Genomic DNA, 22,963 nt, shown 5'->3' on the forward strand with positions numbered 1-22,963 from the left:
TTCAGACACAAGGTAAAGCATTAAAATCAGCCTTTAATCACAGAGGCTGGGCATTTCTGATGGGAGCTTATGCTAAAGTATCTACTCTGTACAAAATGTATGACTTCATTTCTTTTAATATTTCAGATATGCTGTAAGATTTTGAAAGCAGTTTACTTGGAACAAATCGGATAGATTTGGGGTGTGTGTATTTCCTATCCCATTATATAAGCTGAGTTTGGAATGATTTTTTCTTCCATTTTCCTGGCATGATTTTTTGCTGGTTTACGTTTTTTGGGGGAGTTATTCTTCCAGCACGGTTCATTGATAAAAAAAATTTTTTTGATACTCTATGTTGGCTATACGGTGGTACCTATTATCGGATCACCTGTCTTCTCACATAAGCTGTTCTGAGTTGAGAAAAAAATTCAGGATTTGCCTGAATCCATTCTCAGAACATCAAATAATTTCCACTTTTTCCAAAGTTTTGAAAAGAGGCAAATTACTTGGAGTCTTGAATTTCTACTTGAGCTACCTGAAAGTGGTCTCTGTAGGTAAGTGAAAGTAAGTTCCCCTTCAAGAGCCTAAAACTGAATCATTTAAAATCACTAGTATCTCTGTAGAATGCTTAGTTCACATTAATGTTTACTTACGGGGAAGCTTGCCCTTGAAAGGCGAATTGATTTGGTGCTGTTGAAAACTAAATATATTAGTTTGACATGAGTTGACAGAATGATTTTTCTAAGTGTGTGAGAGTTTGCATTCAGATGGAATGCAAAAATGCCATATGCATATTATATGGCAAATATTCAAGCACACTCGCAGTACCTTGTAAGTGATAAAATCAATTATGGGTTCTCAGAAGCAAGAATGTTCAAAAGTGGAAGTATCTTCTTAGGGAATCGATCTAAATTTTAATGAAGGATTACATTTAGGACTTAAAAAACAGTATAAAGCACTTTCTGTTGATTTATGGTGAGAAAAATCATGAAGGCTGAAATATTGATGATTCAAGGATTTGAGGGTTTAAGTAGTTTGTGTGTGGTGAGATTGTTTTGTAAGACTTTTGTTAAAATTTTGTTTGAGATACTAAGGAGAGAAATAGCATTGCTAAATGCATTTGCTTGTAGTTGGACTATTAGATTGTGACCCACTTATTTTCTAATTGAAGCTTTTAACCTGTTCCAGTTTAGGTTGTAGGCGCAGACCCACAAAGCCATTTCAGAAGCTAATTCTTATTTGAACATCTCACTGTCACTGATTTCAGGAGAATGTACCCATCAGAATGGGAGGTAAGGGCCTATGAACCTTTGAACAGCTGAACGGTAGTGCTTTTCATTGGACCTGTAGTTTGTATACTGACGCGTGCTCTGATTTTTTTGGAGATGCATTAACATCCTGCTAACCTATAATATTCAAACAATGCATATCTGCAATTTGCACTCTACCAAGGCTAAACAGATAGGAAGGTTTTTGTCATGGTTTTGTCTGCCTGAATGCAGAAATACAAAAGTTAGAAATTCACGTAAGCGAAGGTAACACACTGTCAGTCCGTTTCTGCAATATACTTTGGATTTGTAGTCATTAATGGCCTTTTCATGAAATGTTGATGCAGCCAAATGAAGCTCTTTTGAATAAGCAGGGGATTTTTCTTAACTAGAAGTGTGATATTGAGCCAGTAAAACTACCTGATTACTCCATATTTTTATGTTTATGTACTATAGTCACTTCCATATAATTGGGCTGCTACTATTAGCAGAAACCATTCAGACTTTATTAAAAGTATTTGTAAAACTCATTTTCATTAAATATGTGACATCTGCATTTCTCTCTGCTGGGCTTTGCCTTCCTACCTCAAACAATCAAAACTATACACATTATACATCTGCCATCTTTTATAATCTAAACTGCCTCAAGTAGGAACAGTGCATTTATATTTTATAATGAAAAGAAAGTCTCTGAATGCCAACTAGTAGACACAAAAGATTATCTTCCTATTTGCCAGGCTTGGATTGTCAGACATTAAATTTTTTAGCAGCCACTTCTGATGAATTATTGATGTTCTCGCTATTTAGAAAATGGATCACATCACTGGAGTAATTAGCACCCTGCCACTTCTGCCTATCATATTTAATGTATCATGAGAGAACTCTTGTGTTGAGCTATTTTTTAAATGAATGACTAGCTTTGTTTCTCATCTATTGCCCTGTTGCACATTATCATCCAGTGCGTATTGATGGTATTCAGTAGGTTTAGGATCAAATGTGCGTATGTGCCTTCCTTTCTGGATGTGTGTCTTGTAGGAGTTTAATGATACAAATTTCTCTTCTAAGGATTACTGTGCCAAGCAAAGCTTTGAATCTGTACTTTTTGCATACCAACAGAGCCTGTTGAGTGTGGTGAAACATTTTCTCTACAAAATATGCAGTTTTGTCAGGTTAAAAAAAAAAAGGATCCTTAAGTCTGTCATGTGACACTTCGTATTAAGCTTAGAGTAGAAAATATTTCCTAAGGAACTGACTCATGAAGCAATTTAATATTGTTAGCTCAATATTTTTGTGAGTTTATCACCTTATGTAGTTTTCTTTTATTTAAATTAATATAGGTCTATAAAACAGTTAATGCATTTAGTAGGTTTAGTAATTTAATATTCACCATAGTGCTGTCTACTTAGTTTGACTTAAATGATATTGAACCTAATATTTCCATGTAAATTGTGCAGAATGGAAGCCTTCTCAAACTGTTAGGATAAGCTTCAGTAAAGGCAGTAGGGAACGTGTATTCAAATCAACATAACCAATATAATATCCCCTATATATAAGATATCTTAATTCAGATACATAAATAAGTATCTGCTTCAAGTAGGAACAATGCATTTATATTTTATAATGAAAAGAAAATGTCTGAATGCCAACTATATAAGTATATAAATATCTCATCTCCGCTTCTAAGCGTGTAGGAATCGGATTTTGGTTAGCAAATTTTTATACTTTCAAATGAATAAAATATAGCTCTGTTTTGAAGTTCATATCCAACAACTGCCACTTCTTGCAACAAGAGGATTCCACGAGTTCAGAGGAAAGTACTTTTATAAAAACAAACTAAACTTTAAATGTAAATACAGGCTATGGAAATCTTTTCAGAAGTGAGTCATTTGCCATAATTTACTATCCTTTTACAAAATTAAGATGCCACAATGGAAGCTATTCTTTGTTCTTGATTTATATGTCTGGGCATTTCAGAATTTTTCACGCCTTAGCAATCCATTTCTTCTAAGAACCTGCTAAAAATGACTGAAAACACAGAGGTAAATGTACGCTGGCAAAGTCATCTTACAAGACCATTAATTTATAAACATAATGCATGTTACTTAGGGATACATTTTTAAAGGTATCCTGAACTGCATGTTTTTCTGGGTTTTTGTGCATTTTAACGGAGCACTCAATTGTATGCTGCATTTAAATGTTCTCAATACTTGCTAGTTAGGAAAATAGAAATAGGAATAGAGATACTTGAAAAAATAGGAAAATAAAAAAAAAATCACATGCACTTCACGACATTTTTATGAAAATAATTGCATACCTAACTGCAAGACAGCGAAGAAAGACACATCTGTTTAAATGGACAAGGGCACTGATCAATATAATTTCATTTTTAATTGGGCACACTGTAATTGCAATACACACTATTGAAAGGTAATCTGTTTCAAAGTGCTATGTTTTCTGGCTTGAGGCACTTTAAATTGTCGGAGAATATAGAGTATGTAGCAAGGATGATAGTGGCAAAAATTCAAAACGAGATACGAACAAATCCGTTCAACAGAATAAATGAAACAAAAACCCCGAAATGGGTGATACAGAACAAAAAGAAGTAATAAACACAGGATAAACCTGATGATCCACAGACACTATTTTAGATAATTTATTCTTGGTGGTAGACCCACATTTAAATTGTTTCAGTTTGAAGGAAAAGTTTGAAGGTGAAACGGTTCCCTATTTCCCTGGGCAAAGCCAGAGCAGACTTTGTGCAAAGAAGCAACAGAGGTTGAAGAAATGGGTGCTGCCCCTCCTCGCCTGCCAGCTGCCCGACAGTTTCTGAAGTTGCCTCTCAACTGTTGTAGGTGCTCAAACACCTCTACAGTCTTCAAACTGAGTGCATTAAGCCTTAGGATATACTTAATGCATTAGGGGAGGAGGTACTGTCTGCTCTTCATCTCCCAGCTTGACTGGTCTATTAGGCTGTCAAGCTGCCTCCACGCTGCTAGGGAAACCACAACTTCATAACAAGCTGAGCGCACAGAAAGTTGACCGAGGTGGTTGTCTTTTTACTACCTGCTCTCGCAGTGGAGTAGCAATAGTTTCGTATCTGCTGGTTGGTTTTGGGATTCGCTAAAATATGTGAAAGGTCTGCCAAGTCTTTCGGTACACCCAAGCCATCACCTAGCCCCTTATCACTGCAGAATGCTTCACAAATACTGGCTGTTGTTTTGTCTCCTATTTGGCACTGCAGAAATAAATTGTTCGATACCTGAATGCTTATGCCTGAAAGTGCATTCACCTATGATTACTTCTCCTTTTGGCTGATAATAAGGACAAAAAGAGATATTTGACACTGTTTATTCAGTACAAGTAACAAAACAATTAGCAAAGAACACATTTGTTAATCACTGTGTCAGCAAGGATTGTGGTGCAAGGGTAAGCACACAGCTCATCCATCCAGATTTGTTGTTGTTAAACTGAGTCTTTCACTGTACATCAGGCAGGTGACTATAATGCTTTTAACAGGAGTGGGTATACCTCCCAGACCATTCAGATTCCTTTAATGCTGGTGTATGAGATGCTGTGTGTGGGGCTGAGTGTCAGGACCTGGGAACCAGGTAGCAGATGTGTGTGGCTCACACATCTTGGCTTGTGTGGCAGGTGAGCATATGTATAGCTCAAGTAATAAGGGGGCGTTTGGTGGAAGGCTGCTCCTGGGCAGAAGTACCTCCAAGGAGGATCCTTCTGAAAGGGCATTGCCACAGGAGAGACTGTACCCTGAGCAACTGAGCTTATAGTTGGTGAAATTTTTGTAGTAGAAAAGCCAGATAGCTGTTTTCTGTGCAGAATGGGAAATAATAGAGTGGAAAACTGTATATGAACTGGCCAGAGAGAGATGAAAGATTGAGAGATTTGAATTTGTTCGTGCATTGTTACCTGCCATGCAATTGTGCAAGTCATCTGGCACTCTGTGTCTCTCTGTGTAGTTTGTTATCCCTGTCCGCACACTATTTCACATCTATAAATTTTTTCATGGGCAACTCTTTCTCCCTCTCTACATTACTCGTGGTGCTCAGTCCTTTGAACTTCCTGATCCTGCAGCAGAATCTCTTGCTTGCTGACTCTCAAAGTCAGTGGATGATTATAGGAGAAAAGTCTACCTTCCTTTGTAGATTCAGTTGTAGGAAGAGGACCTGAAAATTTTTCCATTGTTCCAAAAATTGTACTGTTGACCACAAAAATCTAGAAGATGTTTGACACAGTCCTTTTAATTTTTCTTCTCTTCTTCAGGGTTAAATATTTAACACTGACAGTCCCATTCCAGGAGCAAATGTAAGGAGTAAGAAAACAACGAGAATTACTAAGCATTCTGTTATATATTTGAAACACAGAGCCTCTAAGCTGATTGGTCTTCACTCCTGCAGCTAGCAATAGCAGGGCTAGAGCATTAATGTAGCATCTGCGATCACTGGTGGGATTTGCACAGAACAGGAGTCAATTTGCACTGTCTCTTGCTAGTTGTACCTCTCGGTTTGTAACCCCTAGTGCGTATTGCTGACACTTATGTAGCCTTTAAGATAATGTCTGTATGAGAAAATGAATTCTTATTATGGCCTCAGAATGCAAATAAGAAAGTTCTATAAATAAATATGGCAGGAGGGAAGTAAAAATCACTTGAATTATGTTACTTTTATATTATTGCTTTTGTAATTAACTTGGATGTACTTCAAAGAACAATTGTGGTGTACAAATCCTTTTTTCCTCAGTACAGCCAAATAATAATGAACAAAAAATGCGTAGCAAAAAATAATTAGAAATCACTTCTATTGCTTCTCAAAAAGTGATTATGTACACAGAGAAAAAGTAAGAGACATTGCAAACTAATCACTGATTTTAATATTCTTATTCAGTTTAGATGGCTGCATGGGTCCAGAAAAATACTTAACCCTTCTCTCTACTGAGATTATAAAACCCATGTAACATTGTTATTTTTCCTTACATAATGTCAGTATGAAAGTGTTGGATCTTTGTGCTGTAAAAAAAACCCCTCTCTCAGTAGTATTTGACATAAATAATTGCATCACACTGAGTAACAAAAAGAATACTAATGGAAAAAGTTCCTCGGTGACTCAGGATTTCCTTCTCATTGACTTTCAATAATATGGCAGGTTTCTAAAAGTCATATCAAGTCATATAAAAGGACTTTAACATCTCAAATGTAATTTAACAGGTTTCACTTTCAAGACCATATTTCACTTCAGAAAGCTTCTATTCAACAGTCATCTACTCCTAAAGCTGCCTAAATGGACTAGTATCTGCTTATCTGATCTGGCATTTTCATTAAGTTCCTGCTCTGTATGTTTGCAAAACTGCCCCAGTCTGACCAGCTCTTCCCTAAGCTTTACAAAGATCCAGAAACCAGGTAAAGTAATACTGAGGTCCTTCAGAGAACCTTTCTGGTACTTGTGCTTTAGGCATGCCCCTCAAAATATTGACCTTGGTGGCCTTCCTCCCCTCCCTGGCAGAAGGCAGGTGAAAAGAGGGTGGCATTGGTTGCTCCAGCTGAAATACTCTAGTAGGTAAAGGAGTCACCCAAAATCCAGATGGAGAAGATGGATACCTTCATCGGGATTCTGAATCTAGTGGCCAATCACCTAGAAATTGAACACTGCCAAAATCCTTTGCTGGATCTAGCTTTTGGAACTAAATCATGAAAGGTTTTTGTGGAAAATTTCACCCACGTGGACTGATGACAAACTTTTCTTAAAAGAATCTCTCATATACTTTTTGATTTTCTAGCAAATATATTAATAATAAATTTTCTCATATACTTTTTGATTTTCTAGCAAATATATTAATAATAAATTTTCCCCTCAAATCTATGGAATTGTAGAGCCCATATCCATCCCCACAAAGGATACCTCTGCTCTTGGAGAAGCTCTCATAATAAACAGTATCTTTCCCCTTTTGTGCATGCAAGCGTTGGCTATGCATAACAGCCTTGTCTTTTTAAAGTACAGTAACATTTTTGCATAGGAAGTAAGACATTTCCCCTGTCAGACAGCTGAGTTACCTTTGGGAGCAAGCACCTTAGAGTACAAGAATTAGATGCTGTTTCTGGCTTGTAGTGGTGAAGGAAGAAAAGCACAGCGCTCAAACAGTGGTTTACAGCCTGTCATCTGTGGGTCCCTGAGATTTCCCCAGAATATTTCTAAAGGATTCACAGAAGGAATTTTGTCAATTGAACATATTATTAGGCTTCAGTTTATAATACAGAGATCTAATCCTTCATTGGAAAATCCTGAAAATTCATTTACATCAGCTACGCTGCTTCATTAATTTTCACCAGCAAAAGACCTGGTCCTAAGCTCAGATTTGCAGATCTCCCTAAGATTGCAAGTTAGAGTGTTTGGGGATAAACACAGATTCATTAATAGTACATCTAGACTCTACATTTAAGGACTCAAAATGGTACTTTAGTGTGCTGGAAAGCTATTTATTTGCCCAGGCATCAATCTGAGCTTTGAAATGTGGGATTCGAAGGCCAACAACAGCCTGCAACATTAAAATATGGCTTCCTGTGTATCAAGAGTCATGTCTAAGAACCTGAATTACAGCTTTACCTGTGTTCTTCAAAAGCATACACAGAAATCTAATAACATTTCATGTTGTAAAATACAAGTTAATGGATAACACGGGCATTTCCTCTGAATTTTTTTGTTTTAATTGCTAATTTTTCTTTTTGGTGAATTTCCTATGAAATTCTGAGGGGTAGATGTGCGTCTTCTGTAATGAGTTGATACCAGGAGGTTAATTAAGGATCTGGATATATAAGGCTGCTCAATTAGTTCTGGATCTTGTACGTTTTCATTCAACTCCCAAATGTTTATGGTTTTACATGATTTGCTTGTAAATGAAAACTATGTGTGTGTGTGTTAATATGCTACGTCTGGGAATCCCAGGAGAGAAACTAATTATTTCTTCAAACTGATCTGACATCATGCACAATTGATACAAATGGGTGATGAGAATATAATTTTTGTGTGATTAAACTGATTATAAAAGCAGTATCATCTGTTGTTGAGTATGCTCACATTACCATAGAATGATGGTCATAAACCCGCCTGATTGTCGTGGGATAATTGCATTACCGGTTCATAGTAAGAAACTACTTGACTGAAAATTTGGTAGAAAATGATTTATCTTTTTAACCTGCTCTCAAGCATGCATACAAATGGTTTTACTAGCATGACTACTTTTTCAAGCAGTTATAGTAAAACCACCTCAGGGCTAGTCTTACGTGGTGGTTGGATCTGAAGTAACATCAGATCTTCTTTTTTCATGGCTTTAAGTAGAAGAGGAAGCCTGGAGTAGTCTAGGGAGCAGTCTGTTAATGATGCATACTGTTCTCACCATGAATGGCAGTAAGTTTTGGCATGAGATTAGATGGGGGAAAGGAAATAGAAGACCCTGAAATTGGATGTTATGCATCTTATTCTGATATAAACTTCATTTTCATTATCCATCAGTCCTAGATCTGCTACAGAATTGGTTGTATGATGCTTTTTTCCAGCTCTCTGTATGTCTGGAGGCTGATAGTTTGGAGTTTGGGTTATTTACGTATTTTGGACTTGAAGGGAAATCTCTGTCCTTTGGGATTTTGCAAGTGTATAGGATGAGAAAAAGAGTATCATTAAAAATGTGTAATGAAACAGAATGGTTTCTCTGCATGCAACGGGCCAAAGCCTAACTTACAGCCTTCTTATAAGAAATTAGAGTTATTACTAGCTTTACAAATCTAGTACTCAGAAGCGAGAAAACACCAAGATCATTTCAGCTTTAATATCACTGTTTCGGGCATGTGAGTTGCAGCCGTTTTAACATGTTCTGGTCACTACTGCTTTTACTCTCATCAGACCTCTGCACATTCAGTGTGCAGATGGTGTATTGCTCACATCTGTTATTTATTACCTTTACTCTTATTGCTCAGTATGTGACTGTCAGCTTTATTTACTGTTTGTTATTCTAACCCTATTATAAACATAAAATTATTTCTCCTATAGTCATGTCTGTAAACCTTCATTATTATATTCAAATCCTTTGATTTTACAGATAGAAGACCTGAGACACTGGCTAGCATCAGAATTAATCATTACTGGATCATCTTATGGCTCTCTTTTTTTCTATAGTTATCATTGCAAACTTTATGCATTGAAAGCACAATTCTAGCCAGCTTTAGTCACTATAGTGATCATCAGCTCTTCTGTGACTCAAACCCCACAGTCTGAGCACGGGCATTTATAAGTAGGGTATCTTGATAACGAACTGTGGGGTTTAATTTGATTTATTAGTCTAACATCACATCAGAGATGTGCATGTTTCACATTACATTGCATGTCTGCTTGCTTGAAGACTGAAACTAGCAGATCTGCAGTAGTGTTACAGTCCTGCTTTAGCTAATGAGGAGCTGTTTTGCTTAGCCTCAGTGGAACTTGATCGAGGTCAGCTAAGCATCTCTGCACAGCACTGCATTGTGCTGCGCAGAGCTGTCTTATGTCAGATGCTGCAGTAGACTCTAAGCACTGTGTGATGCTATTTAACTCTCTTGTTCGTAGGAGTAGCTTCTGTCTTTGTGAAAGCCCTTGTATTTATTCACTACCGTAGTCTAACCCCTGAAACATAAGGCAAGATATGAACATAAGACATTTAACACAATGTGGGGAAAAACTAGTGCAAAGTTAGATATTGGAAGATTGTATTTTGATTCATTTGATTTGAAAATTTTAGCCTTTTGGTGTTTCTGGAGGAGAATGTGCTCCTAGGAAAATCTGACAGCACTCAACCAGCTTCTTTCTTATCCTAATTCTTTTCTCACCAAAGTCTACTTTGCTCTTTGTCATAGCAGTGTCATCTTGCTCACATTCTCATCTCTGTAGATGCTTCATACGAGATACTATCTCTTTGTTCACTACTTTCCCCCACTCTTTAATATGCTAAAACAAATCTAAGAATGTCTATTTAAAAGGATGCAAAATGTTAGACCTTTCCAATGTGTTTTGAAACACAAGTTTTCCTACTTTGACAATCACATTAACTGAAGGTACTAAACTTGCTAATATTAATTACAGCACATGCATTAAGTTGTATTTTTTTTTCCAATAATGTCATTTGGTCCTAGAAAACCACCCTGGGTAAGTCTGATATGGGCTCTGCTCAGAATTCACACAAGCCATCAAGCCTTGGAAGGACCAGGACAGCACATAACCGCAGGAGCAGAGCTGCGCTGAGACCTTGACTCAGGATCACAGTGTAGTTATTGCTTAGCGTCAGAGAGGAAATAATTTATGTAATTCTTATTCATGGAATATTGGGTTTCTCCCTTCATCTTGAGCTCCTCCCTCACCTACCTATCTGGGAGGAAAAGTAATGCTCTGTCTATTGTAGAATCTCTTTGCTTTGCATACAGAGAATTTGGAAATTCAGATTTCTCTTATGTGAGGAGATCGGAAGATCCCCAGAGCATTTCTTTTGCTTCTTCACAAGGACATACGGCTTGACACACAACCCAATCAATGGTTTCTGTTCACTTCAGCTCTGCTGTTACCCCACAGTCCTGTGCTGCTTGTGGGCTCATTGATTCTGTTTGCTTCTTGTATTAGTTCTTTTTAGGTAATCTTCAGTGCAGACTCTTAGCAAATACTTCTGAAAAACCAGAGCATACAGTATTTTCCCCTGCCTGTTTTGAAAAGATCGCAAACTCACCAGTTAAAAAGAAACCTTTATCTCTTAAATCCATGTTGGGTCTCTGTCAAAACATTTTCCAGGGCCATCATTTACTAAGTGTCTCTGAAGTGTTTACTATATATTCTCTTTGCTGAAAGCTGATATTAATTTAAGTTGTCCAAGACTGTGTACTGCATAATAGCAATCTGTCCTCCTTCAGTGAGGCTCAACTGTTTTATGAATTCACTGAACCTGCTTGTATCAAGAGGAAATTATGTTATCCTTTTAAGAACACTGGCTTAAAACTGTATCTTTGGCCATTTATGGCTAAACTTCATTTTGTACAAAGAGGATCTTAACCTCCATGACCTGATCTTCTATTATTTAGATGCTGAAAGCCTCCATTTACTTCACAGTCAAAGTAATAAAATGAGAAATTAGTACTGAAGGTTCAAAGCACAAGAAAGACAAGCTATAGGGTTTTCCTTGCTCTGCTTCCTCTTTAAGCCAATCTGTAGTTTGAACAGGTCTGCCCTGCAGTCATGGGACTTTTCAGAAACCAGAATTTTTGGTATTGTGCACTAGAGATCAGTGCACATACCAAAACTTGCCTGAGAAACAAGATTCTTTAGCCTATTCCACGCTACCTCAAAAGGATTCTGATTTTTGCGTGCCTCAATCAGGTATATCGTAAAAGCACATTTTATTGTGTTGTTTCAGGGAAAAGTTTGTTCTTTTTCTCAGCTGTAATTTGAGAGATTGTCATTATAGTTTAGTGTCAGTACAGGTAAAACGACTGTCATGTTTTATATGGCCGTTTTCTGAATAGTTGTAGTATTCTAATACTTTTCAGTCTTTTGACCAGGAACAAAAAAAATTCTTCATTTCCATCTCCATTTCCTTTCAATCTTTTAGCGATGTATCACTAGACCTAGTACTTTGTCTGTTTTAATATGTGACTAATCTTTTCAGACCCATTTCCATTGCTATCTGTGCACTACAATTGCTGACTGTATTATACCATGGAATATGGTATGCAGCAGTCCATCAATCCTCTTTCTTCATCTAAAGGCAGAAAATATATAGTAATTGCTTAATAAATCTGCCATTTCTTTATCTCAGTCTCCAATTCTCCATTTGCATTTTTAGTAGTTTTATCTTTAGGGCTGGCTGGTCATCTAACCAAGACAGGACGATAGCTAACTTTTATAGTGCAGAAAGCAATAAGACTCTATGGTAAATGAATATTTTTTATTAATAATGGGTACTAAATCTTGATGGAATTGTTAATGTCATACGTAGCTCCAGCCCCTGCAGAGCTAGTCTAGTGCTCCTGGGATGGACTGTGTCCTCTCCCTGTGCCTCAAGGATGTAATCCAAGGAATTTTCCTGCATTCTAGCGTGGAGAACTTTGCAACAAATTCAGGGAGGGATTCTAGCAAGATCAGCTTTTCCTAAATTCTTCCATATCTTTGCTTTGTGTTAAGGAGTACCATATTTTTAATGTTGCATTAGTGGTGCATTATTGGGACAGGGTATTCTTTTTGATTTCCTGCCAGGCAATGGGAAGATACGTAATACACTACAGGTTCCCCAGATGTGCTCTTACTGCTTTGTTATAGTAGTAGAGATACCCTGTTATCAGAGGCTCTGAAAGCAGCTGAAAGCATTAGTGAACCTAGTTCTTTATGTATACTGATAGGGATTATTTATTTTTTAAAAAATCTGAAGTTTCTAGCCAAGAGAAACACAGGAAAACACAAAAACTTTTAGTTTATTAACCACACTTCTTTTTTTACGACTGATTCTGTCTTGCGTCAGTAGTTCTCAAAGAAGCTTTAAAACACTCTGTTACTGAACTGAGGTTAATTTTCTAGGCATCGTTTGCCTTCTGAATATTCTGTCTGAGTTACTTGTGATAGGGCGAATTTGGGAGAAAGAATTTTTTTTTTTTTTTTTTTTTTTTTTAGCCTTGCTTATCTGTACTTTCTGTCATTTCTGAACTGGCATTTCTATTGGGCAGATATTAAGATTTGATCCTGAAATTTTTCAGCACTTAGGGAGCATGACCTGATGCAGAATGCTAAAGCATATCTTGTCAACAAGAAGAGCTTTTGTGAGCATGTTTTATCCATCACACCCCTGCCTTTCCCCAGGCTTGGGCAAGAATGTCAAAGTGAGTTCAAGATCCCCATCGTTATCTCGCGGGAACTCATAGCATGAGTTCTCAGATATCTAAAAGCTATTCAAAAATTCCTGCATAAAGACTATGTTGGATAATTGGCATGATGCAATGTCATCTGTAGGATTAAATCTCATTTTTGATGATGGTAAAACTGCTTACGGCCATGCTTGAGGCTATAGGATAACTACACTGGGATTTTGAACACTCACAAACCTGTCAAGTTTATCCTCTCCTTAGGTTTTGTCCTTGCTAGAATAAATATATAGCCCTAGATGGAAAGAATAATTTAAAAAAAAGCAAACTATCAGTCCCTCCAAATCAGAACATTTATTGTCTGTACTTCTGAGGGACTGTTAGTAAATGAAAACACATGGCAGCTATTTTGCTCAATACACACCTGGAAAGTGTTAAAAGAAACCTGTGGGGGACTGCTATAGTTTTGTCAGAATGTACTGCTGCTTGCCACTATTACAGTCTACATCAAAATCCAGGAGTGGTACAGAATCTCTCACTTATGTTGAATTGAGTGCCAAAGCAAGAGGAATAGGCAATTCTGAGAAAGCGAACACAATGATACCACACACAGCTCCAGTCGTACCCTGCAGGGAACCTAGGAGAAGATTTTATTCCTAAGGGAGCAGAGGAACCTAAGGGAATGTACGGTGGAGGAATTACTGCTTCATCTCGTACATTTTCAAAATAACAGAAAAAATAAAACTAAAAAGAAGAAAGCTTTCTTAGTCAAGCTGGAAAAATATTTATTCATATTTTGCAAACATAAAATGGGCCAGGTGGCAGGTGTCTGGCTCAGATGAGGCTTCCAGTGGTGTGTGGTTTCATCAGCAATAGCATACACTGGATACAAGTTGGGAGGCTGCTATGCTTTTTTAAAGAAAAGAAAGAAATATTTTAATATTGGCAAACAACGAGAGACACGAATGTATTCTCTACAGAGGAAAGAGATTCTAAGACTGTAGTTCATAAAAAGTATTTACAAGAGCACTTGATCTAGACTAATGACAGAGTTGCTGCTTTAAAGGTAGTAAAGGCACATCCAGTTAATTTTACTGTCTTTCAGAGAACTAGATATACAAATGATAATCAAATACTTGAGTACAATGAGTTTTCTATGAGTTTATCTCCTTTTCCTCCTCTTCTGTAAGACACTAACACTCTCTTCTTACTTTCTTACACTTTAGCTTGATTCTGGTTCACCTGGGGATTGCTAATTCAATTTTTCAGATTGTTCTTTTTTTTTTTTTTTTTTTTTTTTAATTCCTGTTGCTTCTAGTGTTCTTGATTATTCAGTCTTAGTTGATAAAATTGGTCTCTGCTGCCCTATTTCCTTTTAGCTTTAGCCTGGATGGATTTCAGTTATCTCCAATTCCTTTTGCAGTCTTCTCTGCTCGATTTCCTTTACGCTGTAGCATGCCAATCACATTTCCTTAGAGTATTTTACATTCTTTCAGAGCTCCTTGCATTAAAAGAGAATAACTTTATGTTTCTTGTGATAGTGCTTACACTACTGAGTGTTTATGCTGAATGGCAGTGCTTTAGCTAAGTGGTCCCTAATTTCAAATTTACTTCCTTTACTTTTCTTGACTTTGTGGGCAAGTTCTTGGATAGTCTTTTCCATGTTGCCTGGTCAGCAAACCTAATGGCTCAGTCCCACTCCCTTTTAAAGCCAATGGCAGAAACCCTTCTGATTTACCTGGGAGCAGGATTGAGTCTTACTGCAGATGTCCTTAAGAATATCTTTGTGGTTCAGACCTGCAGTTCTTCTCCCATACAATACTTCAGCATTTTTTTACAGGGCTGATGAAACCTCTCATGCTGTCCTGCAGATGTACAGCATCATAGAAGATTCATCGAACAGGCAAAGTAAATATATAAATAACTTGCCTATATTTCTTTCAGTATAACAACCTTTACCATTACTGTTGTCCCTGTTCCTCCTCTGTTATTACTATTCATTTCATAAAATGTACATTCTAGTATTTTTAGTTCCATGTGGTTTTTGTCCTTTAGTTAACTTTTGCTGTATTCGAGGGGAAAGGATACGTGGAGATGCGTATGTGTGTTTTTTAAAGCAATCAGTGTTTTCTAAATGCCTTCATGGAGAAAAAAGGCAGAGCAGTCTCTGCTATCTGTGTAACAGTTACGTATCAAGACTTATGTCTGTAGATAAAGTACAAATGACTTCACTTAATAAAATCTCTGAGGTCTGTTTTTAATGGTTATGCTTCTGAAGTGATGAGCACAGTAAAAGCCTGAAACTGCTGTGAATAAATGAAATATAAAATAGAATGATTTTGTTTTCTGTCCTGTAACAAAGAGCCATTTCTGGAAAGAAGAGTCTTAAATTGTTGAGTGTCAGAGATGTATGTGATATTGGCTTCTGTGTACCGAGAGAAGAAAAGGCTGGGGTAAAATGCAGAAAAATCAAAATGTATTTTGAAATCTTGCTTATACTTTGCAACATGACATGTCTGTAAGCCACATAATGCTGTATCAGTGCTGGTTAAAAAAGGCAAAAATGAAAAACAAATCTAAGACTTGCAAATGTTACAAGGAATCATAAATTATTTCTTAGATTTTTATGGAAATTCCCATTGTATGTACTTGAAAACATCATTGTACAGAATGTATCTCACTTGATCTAGCTTCCTTTGAATGATCAAGTTGTTGGAGCAATGCTGTGAGAAAAACCTTGCAAATAGTTAACAAGACTCAAGAACAAGGGAGAGAGAAAAACAGTACTGCAAAGGATAACCAGCTCCGGCTAAATAACCTTGATGAAACCACAGTGCTTTGAAGAATGTGAGAGGTAGGCAAGACAAAAACAGCAGAATAACCGAGAAGAAGTGACCTTAGGTTCATTAAGGGTATTAACATATTAAACTACACACCCCTAAATGAATAAGGAGATGGAAGTGACATGATAATGATGTAACCGCCTCTTCTTTGCTTCCTATGCTGATTAACAGGAATGTGAAAGCGCAGGCACAGAGCGAGTACCTGATGTAGTGAAATTTTAACCAGTAGAAAGATTTGTATAAAGTACTCCCTGAAAAGTGTGCATAAATAAAGAATGAGAGGGGGAGAAGAGGTGTGCTAGCTTTGTGGATTTACCACCTAGCACCCATCTCTGCACAGAAATGAAATAAATACCTCGACCCTGTGTGTCTGTTGGTTGCTTCACACTGGGTAACAGAACCCAGCTTTGGGACAACGAAGTGGCTACAAAAATGCGAAATGTATCAAGTAAAGGCTCAACAGGGAAGAAAAATCATGATCCTAGTAAAGTGCAAAACTTCCACTGACTTCAACGGAACCAGAATTTCACTTGAGAAGCCAGGGATCGTTCCTACACATCCTGAGCACATATATGGAGTTGGATGTAGGAGGTTGATCTAAACTCTACTTAGATACTGCAATTAGTGTCACATACTGATAGCAATAAACATCCAGGAAATTGGCTTACTCTGTAGGAAGGAAATTCAGTGGTAGATGGATAAAGTGTGAATATATTAAATGTAGACCACTTGTCTTTACCGGTAGCCATAGGGTCGCTGCTAAATAAACTCAAATCCAGAGTTTAAAAAGAACTTACTTCCACAGTGGTCTCAGAGAAATTTTGTTTCTGGTTACCAGTCTCAATGCTGTAAGTTCGTGCCTTTGGCTAGTTCATCCAAGAGAATAGAATCCATTTACTACCTAATGATTCAACGTCATTTCTACAACGTTTTTGCCTCAGCAGGAGGGTTTGGATCAAAAATCAAACACGTTTAGGTAATGAGTGGTAAAAAGAGGCTTGAGGACTCATATATGGTGTGGCCACTTAAATAAAATGTATGTTAGCTGCCCAGAGCAGAAGAGGTTTGAGCTTTGTGCACATTGCATGCTGCGGGTGTATATTTAGTAGAGGAACAAAACACTATGGAGTAATTATTGTGCCATGGTGCACTCCAGATTATTTACAGCGTGGGCACGGTAAATATGACTTGAACAATATGGACATGGGTTGGTCCTTAGCAGCTGACCAGGGTCACATCCTGGAGCACACAAAACAATTCAGGTACTTCGCTGTGTTCCCGTGCGCTACGTTAGATATGCCATAGGCCAGCTAAGGAGCAAAATAGGACCATTATGCACCATTTGTCATTTTTAAGACACTTTACAGAATTAACAAAGTATTGTATGCTATAATGACATAGAATGCATAAAAGATTTAACCTTAATTATGGACAAAAACGTCCATCTGGAGCATCTTTGTCTTGTTTAAGTGTTTCCAGCCCAGATATGTGGATGTCTAGAAGTCACTTTGCCCTTGTCAGCCTTTATAGCATCAGTTGTACTTCCTGGTTTTTCTCTTTCATTTCTTTTGCGACTGTGATCTGTGGCCATTTACATTTTTGCTGACAGGTGCTAAGAGTAAGTCAATATTTATAAAGTACTTCTTCTATGCCGCTCTTTTACTAGAGACTTCACCAACCGTAATGAGCTGCTTCTTCAGAAAATGAAATACAGTTTGGGTGCACACGCCAACAATAATTGTACTTGTCAAAAGAAACAGATAACATTATAACTACCCAAAATTTAATCACAAGAAATATGATAATTCATTCGGGAAATCATGTTTTACAATTTATTTCATTTCATGGGGTTTAGAGCAGATGAGAGAAAAAAAATTTGCTATGTTTAGGCAAAGCGTGCAGAATGGTATGGAATGGCAATTACGTGCAAAGCTTTTAGAACGGCTTGGTGTCTCCTGCTGATGGGAATGTACCTGAGTTTTCAACAATAAAAACACTGTATTAGGAGTTGCAATAAAAGGTGATTATGGTTAACTGTTGCGGAATATACTTAATTTGAGTTAGTTGGGAACTATTTTAAGATTCTCTGGCAATGCAGCTGGGAGGAAGTGTAATGTAGCATATAAAAGAACCTCGCAACTGTGGAGGGTAAGATTCAGTTCTGTCACCACAGTGTAGCTCTGGAGTTGTTAATTAAATCAGATTTGTACCAGATTGATAGCCAAATACATGAGGTCTGAATCTGGCCGTATTTTATGTATGAAAAGCCACCACAAATTTAAATTCTGATTTACAATAACAATAGTTAAATTACTTTAGAATGTATCAATCTGTGGTTGTCAAAGCAAAAAACAAAAGTAAAAATCAGCTAAGCAATGAAGAACATAGTAAAATGAGATTTTTTTTTCATCTCCACATCTTTAATAGGTGTTTCAAGCTATTGTTCTTATAGTAATCAAAGTATGTTTTTGTTATGTTGCATGATGAAGTTGATAAATCAAATCAAGCTAGTTCTTTAGAGGCAGACCTGAGGGGTGTGAAGCTGATGGGAAATGCTGAGAGCTGCTGAGCTCAGTGACCAAAAGGGGAGTCTTGCTAGAGTCCAGCCTGGATCTGGGGCCTCAACTTGCACCCAGGCTCCTTCTGGAGAGCATCCTTGAGATCTGGGGAGAGAGTCCTCCTCTGGGGGTATCCCTGCATACTGGAGGAATTTCAGTTGGAACCACTGAGAGGCAGATTCACTTAAGGTATGTATAAATAACTGCATGTAGTACAAGGAGAACATGTAAATATAAGTTCTTTACACAGTGTGGTTTTCAGCCTTCCTAAAAATACAGTTGGGCTGAGGGTGTGCACTTTTAGGTGGGTCGTTCTTTTTTTTTTTTTTTTTTTTTTTTTTTTTTTTTTTTTTTTGTGCTCACTGTTCTGCAAAGCAATGCTTGATTGTATAATCTCAAATAATATAGGAGGACAGTTGATACATTGTTTTCGTAGTGTTTCCCTCAAAAACACAAAGGAAATTAGTACACTGTTGTGTCCTGGAAGGCTCTTCTTGAATTAGGTCAGTGCATAATAAGGATAGTATATGTGGCCTGGAACAGACTGTGCCCACTTTGCTTCCTCTGACCTGATTTGGGGATTTTGCCCTACTTAAGAGGAAATATAGCAGTTCACCAGTTCAACAGTCTCTTGAGGTTTTTGTAGTGGTGTTACGTGCCTAGAAACAGAGGGCCGCAGGAGAGAGAAGTGGGGTCTTACAGAAGAGAATGTGGAAGCTCAAAGTGGAGGAAATGAAAAGCAACAGGAGGCTTGAAAGAAAACAGGCCAAGGCAAAGAAAAATAGGAAGTTTAAAATGAAGAAGATGATAAATGCTGTTCAGAATAATGACTCCATGCTTCTCATCAGGCCTGATAGAGGCTTCTGTGCTCAGCAAAGAGACTTGCAATCAACAGTGCTCTCTAACAGTCATGGCAGGCGATTCTGTGTACTCAGTGCCTTTGAGTGTGTAAAGGAAAAAAAATGGTTTGTGGATTAAGTCCTGCCAAAATTCTGCTATCAGCTCTTGGTTTTGTTCATCACTGTAAAAACATCGAAGATGCACAGCAGAGTTTTCTTATATGTCGATTTTTATTGTAAGATATGAAATGTGAGCAGGAATACTGGAAAACAGTTCTGCTGACTGGTATCTATGAATGTTAATATGACCATAATAACCCATCCTCTTTAATATTTCAGGAGCATTTTTTTAAGAACAGAGTAAGTTCCCCCTTCACAAACTAAGTCTCAAGTAGTATACAGTGACTTTAAGCTGACAGTAATATATCTCTATAGAATCTGGGGAATAATTTCAAGGAAACTTTTTTTATATACTGAAATTTCATGTAGCAGCACCTTTAGGGATGTGGTCTAAGAGTTTAGAGCTCCATAGGAATACTAATCAACAGAAGAGTTTGATAGCTCTGTAATTTTGCTCTCTGTGGCTTCCTGTGATATATTTGTAAAGTGATTCATAAAACAAGTCAGATGTTGATTTAGGATTAGAAATACCTGGACTAAGAGAAAATATCTTTCAGTCACCTTATATATTTACATGGAATCAAATTTGCAGGTAGGGAGCGTATAGCTAGAGAATGGTCTCCCCTGTATGCTATAGACAGTCTCCTTTATCACCAATATATTTCACAGTGGTACAGAGTTTATACTAGAATGTGGTTTTATGAGAAGGTGAAGTAAAACCTCCTTTTGCTGAGTGAAAAGTGCGCAGAAAAAAGGTAGAAGGATTAAGCTCTTGTCATTTTATTGCTCCCTTAGGATTTTTAGGAATTGCTTCTTGCTTATTCTTTAAGATACCATTTTGCAAAGAGAAGTCTGCATTGCTCTAAGATCTTTTCTCATGATTATTTTCAGCACTTGAGGTACCAGTAACTTTGCTTTAAATTTTAAGGTAATGTGAATGTTATTGTTCCTTCATCATTTACTAATGATGGTGACTTACGAAATAGCTGCAAGAGATGCCTCTGATGCCCCTCTGCTGCTGGCATTGTTCATCTGCCACCAAATTTGGTGTAGAAACCAAGGATGTAAAGTAGTTTTTCAGAGAAAAGAAGTTGAGAAAAAAATGCATACCTGGTTTCTGAATACATCAAGTGTTCCCCTAACTGTGCCCTGTGCTTTTGAAATGATGGCATTTAATTCTAACCAGATGCTACAGGAAATAGAAAAGGAATCCCAAAGTGAAAGCATTTTTGATTAGAAATATTTCCTTCCCTACCCAAATAGGAGAAAGGTTGCTGCCCTACTTGTTTCCCAGCTGGCTTGGAGGAGTGAATAGGAACTCAGGAAACACTGCCAGAGTTTAGAGAGATATCAAAATTGATTTTTAAGCTATCCCAACAGTTTGGAACTACATTCAGCTGGAGTACTGGGAGACTCAGTGAATTTGGGGCATCACCAGTAAGCCTATTAAAATTTCCCTATCTATTTTGTAAAGCAGCAGGGAGCAGCAGCAGCTCATTTTGAGCTAAGTTTCCCCAAATGCAGCAATAAAAAGTAAAAGACCATCTTTTTTACATTCCTAGTGCCTGCAGGATAGCTTCATGTAGATAAGGGAGAGCTTCATGTTTTCTCCATCCATTTGTATTCCTTCTTCCTGCACCTTTTAGTTGCTCTGGTACCTCAGGAAATCATGTTGCATTAAGCACTAGGTCTTTCCTTTCCTCTACGTAACCTTTACATGATTTATATAGTGTTTCCCAAACTCGTTAGCAGGTGGACTGGATTGAATGAGGAGGGGTCTTTCTCTAGAGTATAACATATTGCTAAATGGGAGTGAATGATGTACGAACTAGTTTCCAGGGAACTGAAATAGATAAGAAGAGTGTAGTGCTTGAAATGAATGATTATCATATGGAAGCAGGAAAAGAGGAAAAGTGAGGAGACTTGAAGTTAGTTGTATATATGTGCATTAGAGACAGTAGAGTTTTTTAAAATTTCTTTGACAAATAAAAATTGACTGTTAAGATTTTATTTTCCTCCCTAGAATAGTGGAAAAAAAACAAGATGAGTATTTAAAAGATATGAGAGGTATGTAAGTAAAGCCAAATAACTGGTGTGTATATGTGTGGTGGTGGGTGTTAGTTAAATGAACTCAAAGTTCCTTGTATATTCTAGAAATTCAGAACTGAATCTAATTTAATCTAATCCAGGGTAATGTTGTGACTTTCACCTGTCCTTGAATGCCTTATCACTGACAGAAGAGAAGAAAGAATCTCTTAATCTATGTAATTAATTCATAGAGTACTAATTACCAAATCATTCTCTAAACATGTAGATATAGATCACAGAGGTAAAAATCATTTGGGTAGAATAACTACTTATCAGGTAGATGACTAAAGAATTTAAAAAATAAATTCAAACAGTATTCAATTATTCAAATAATAATTGGAGAAATAACAAAAAAGCAAGCAAACAAAAAAAATGAGGAAATGGGGGGAAACTCATTTTTTAGGACCCTGATTCAGAACTTTTCTTTTTAGTGATGGAAAACTGCAAGCAAGGTAAAGCAAATGTTATGCTAATTTCTTCTGGGATAAGAAATCTTTGTAGATAATACAAATCTAGATAAAGAGAGCCCTATGCAGTTTAAATTAAGCAAATGTATTAGTGCATCCTAACCATTAGGTGGGAGGGGTGTGCCACCTACCTTAGCACAGAGACAGGAGCAGTGCATCTTCTAGGACAATATTACCATCCTTCCCGATGGGAAGTAGCTACCAAGACAGTGATTCTGAACATGATCTTTTGAATAGAGCAATGTGAAGCCTTGGTATCAGAGGCAGTGAAACTTTACCTGGTCTGCAGTCCTGGATTTGAATATAAAAGCAGTGCTCTTACCTTTGCTGAGACAAAGCAAGGACAAGCAAGACCAAACTCTTGGTGACAGAAATGGTGGCTTGTCCCATTCCCATACTGCATTTGTTAATGCGATACAATCTCCAGTGACATGCCCACCTCATCAGGACGCAGCGCAACAAGTTCACCAACTACCATGTCAACTGCTTTAGGGGGATAAGTGGTTAAGGAACTTCAAGCTGTATTTTGATCCTAACTTACATGTAAGATTAAAAAAAGAAACACCTCTGGTTTGTACTCAGATAAGTATTGAAATATTTCAAGGTTACCAAAAATTTGGATCCAAAAGAAATTCAGCCCTGCAACTTTGAAGTCAGCTTTCTTCCCAATGGCTGTTACATGTTACTCCTAGTGACTCTCTACTTCAGTTACTTTTCTTTTTGATGTAGAAGGATGTGCTGAAATACTATCTCAATATCTAAAAGAGCTGGTTTTCCTTAGTACCTCTTATCTATATTAAGAGTTACATCTTCAGAGAACTCAAATGGGAAATGAACGTGTTACCTCTATATTTTGAACTCATTATTAAACTTACTAAAGTGTTTTCAGTTCCCCTTCATTACCACAGGCATAATGTCCTTTCTAAGAA

At 37.2% G+C, this 22,963-nt stretch overlaps 1 long non-coding RNA gene across 1 annotated transcript in view; it reads left to right on the forward strand.

The window, feature by feature from the left end:
- The first annotated feature begins 1,190 nt into the window (after positions 1–1,190).
- The window catches only part of LOC134140356 (uncharacterized), a 39,643-nt gene continuing 17,870 nt past the window's right edge, over positions 1,191–22,963 (forward strand). Inside the window, exon 1 of the long non-coding RNA XR_009958392.1 lies at positions 1,191–1,271. This is a non-coding gene — a long non-coding RNA (uncharacterized LOC134140356). The remainder of the gene's footprint in view (positions 1,272–22,963) is intronic.

Source organism: Rhea pennata, chromosome 4 (genome assembly GCF_028389875.1).
Source record: "Rhea pennata isolate bPtePen1 chromosome 4, bPtePen1.pri, whole genome shotgun sequence".
NCBI lineage: Eukaryota > Metazoa > Chordata > Aves > Rheiformes > Rheidae > Rhea > Rhea pennata.